This window comes from Lolium rigidum, chromosome 4 (assembly GCF_022539505.1).
Source record: "Lolium rigidum isolate FL_2022 chromosome 4, APGP_CSIRO_Lrig_0.1, whole genome shotgun sequence".
In the NCBI taxonomy this organism is placed as follows: domain Eukaryota; kingdom Viridiplantae; phylum Streptophyta; class Magnoliopsida; order Poales; family Poaceae; genus Lolium; species Lolium rigidum.
Genome location: NC_061511.1, coordinates 205,483,170 through 205,486,342, shown reverse-complemented (window position 1 = coordinate 205,486,342; position 3,173 = coordinate 205,483,170).

The window sequence follows — 3,173 nt, the reverse complement described above, 5'->3', positions numbered from 1 at the left end:
ACGCATAATCTCTCATAAGGGTAACATTAGAGCCGCTTTAACCTAGGCAGTCCTGTTGTTAAAATCTTGTTGTAGGTTGATGTCCTAGCTGTTGAAATCCAAGGAACTATTTGCAATTTCTTTGTTGTTCGGGGTCCAATTGTAAGTTGTGCATTGAGCTTTACAATTATTACAGCGGCGGGTCTCCGTGGGGTTCATTCTTGTGTTAAAAAGAAACGAAGCGCCAAAACAATTGAAACTTCAAATGTACCGGTATTTCACGTATCCATGAACTTTTGTCCATGCATATTAATGAAATTGATTATTTGTTGCCGGTGCTCAGGTTTCATGGTGGAGTGGTTTTGATTGGTTGGTTCGGCCTTCGGATCCAGCTAAACATCGTCGCCTCTCCATCGAATGGAGAGGAAAACGAATAGTAGTATCCGACACTCCCCTCACGGTGCAACATTGCCACGCGGCACATGGGGCTTTCTCCGTCCCATAAAAAATTGCTTATATTTATCTAAATTTAGATCTACCGAGTAATATAATGTACTGTATTAAACTCGAGTCCATGCATGTGATTGCAGGTGCAGCGAGAATAGGTGGCGGAGCTGCGTACGTGATAGCTGCGTGTCAGCTGATCCCACGGCTATTCTGGAGAACCCCTTCGTTTTCTATACTTAGTGTACGTACATATTATGAATTGATACTTTATTGTATTAGGATTGCGTGTCCCCACATGCATGATGATTCTGTTGCTGGCTGAGAGTACTGTGTATGGGAGTACATGTTACAGGGGATACTTTGACTAGAATCGAGTGCAATCGTGGGTCACGTTGTAGTGATTCTGTGGCGATTTCATAGATGAGGGTTGGCTACTTATTAGCTTTTTTTTTTTGTTGAGCATACGCTACTTATTAGCTTTGCACATGCTTAGTTGATGGGCCTCAGTATGGCCAGATGGGCTCGTTTCGTTCCTGTCCACGTAAACATCGCAGCCCAATTGGCGACGACTGATCAAGTCGTTCCGCTCAGTAAAAAAAAAACAAATTTTCCGCTCAAAAAACAAAAGACTGATCAAGTCGTTCGCCGCTACGACACTGCGCGCGCGCCAAGCTCTGCTCCCGGCGGCGGCGGGGAGGGGGAGCTGAGCGGAGCGAAGCAGACGATGACGAGCGAGCGTACCTAGCTAGGCCCTGGCTGCCCGCTGGTTGTCGGTGAGCACATACTCTCTGTGGACCAAGGCGATGGGCTCGGCGAGCGCCGACCTAACCGTGGTGGATTTCTGCTCAAGATCAAGCGGCGAGTGTCCGAGACATGGCGACGTCGTCGGTGCTGTTGGGCGGTCTCCAGCGCGAGCATGCGGTTGCCTGGTGCTCCATGTAATCAGAGGTGGGAGGCCTGCAGACGCACTGCAAGCGTTCGACGGAATGCTCGTGGACGGCGTTGTCGATCACAACGAGCTTGCATTCTCAGCTAGCTAGCTAGCTAGGTTGCCACGCACACGTACGAAGATGCGCGCGCACCTGTACTCGATCCACCTGTGGGTCGCGTCTGACGTACGTCTCGGATCAGATCAGAGAGCTCGTTGGAAGGGATGATGTCGCCAGAGACTTCCACCACCAGTTCTTCGCAGCGGCCCCTGGCGCGCGCGCGCATCAGCACTCAGCAGTCAACTCTCACGCATGCAGATATATAGGTCGATCGTGCTGTCGCCGGGACATCAGGCAAAGTGACCATTGCTTCTAATCTATCGACCGATACAGGTTTTAGTTCCAAGTCAGCAAAGCAAATGCCATGTTCAGGCAAAGAAGAAACCAAACACATATATGCACGTAGACAGACTACTGGTGTGTGTCTCGTCTCGTCTACTCCCAAACAAATGCCATGCATGTTCTGGACGCAACGCGCCATGCCGCGCGCCGACCGTGTGCGTGCCTGAGATCGAGCACGGCGAGGCCGCGCAACGCAACGTCAGGCCCTTGTCACCGAAAGCGGACACACGTACCCTCCTCATGTGTGCTCTAATTGCATAGAAAACCGTCTAAGGAGTTGATAGCATACAACCACCACATGTGTGCTCTAATTGCGAAAACCACCACTTTTTCAGATCGCCGGCAAAAATCTGCCACTCCACACCAGGTGTTTTTTTTGCAACGTGCACTAAAAGTGTAATTTTTATGTTGCGGAAAACGAATAGTAGTATTCCCTCCTGCCCATTTTATGTTGCGCATAATTTTTCGTGCAAGTCAAACTATGTAAACTTTGATCAAGAATAAAGATAATGATACAAAGATCTACCATGCGAAATGCATATAATATGAAAATATATTTCTTAACAATTCTAAAAATATTATTTTATCAATATAGATGATTAAACTTTACGGAGTTTGATTTTGACCAAAGCTTATATGCAACATATTTTTGGTAGGACTACGGGAGAGTTGGAGTGTGCCGACGGCCAAATGTCGGGACTGGGCCTGTATAATCCGAGGCCTTGTGTGAAACTTAAAATGGGGCCCTACCTAACTGGAGAAATATAACTAATAAACAATTCTAATGTACATATGTCTTATTTGGATGTTCTAACTAAAGAACTCAGCCCCGTAGATTCTAAAATCGTGGTAAGATCATCTTAAAAAATACTTTAAGAGGAAACATATAGTTTCAAAATCTTACCGGACCCGACGGTCCAACAAAAAAACTTACATCTCATAGTTTTGAGATATTTAAACCGTTCGGGTTCTCAAAACTATGAAAACTAGATGTTGCCCCGCGCGTTGCTGCGAGAATATATTGATATATCTTTGGAGAATCGGTAAGGTAAAAGTAATAATGCGCGATTAGTAACGGTCGATATCAGTCAAGATTAAAGTATATTATGTCGCTAAGCACTTTGTGGAAAATTGCAATGAGTCTCATATTTTGTTTTGAATTTAAGAGTTAGAAACAACACTATCCAATGTAGTACAAAAAATAAGTTTACTTAGTAAATATCATACAGTCATTTCAGATATGCAATGCTCACCCTAACAGTTTGACAGTTACCAAAACATAAAGGTTCATGTTGTAAATTTAGTCTACAAAAAAAACTGGGATATGCTAAATCCCCATACCGATGCATCATGAGGCAGACTTTATGAGCCACAATAATAATTAATTATTGCATTCCACTTCACTGCATTGTCAGA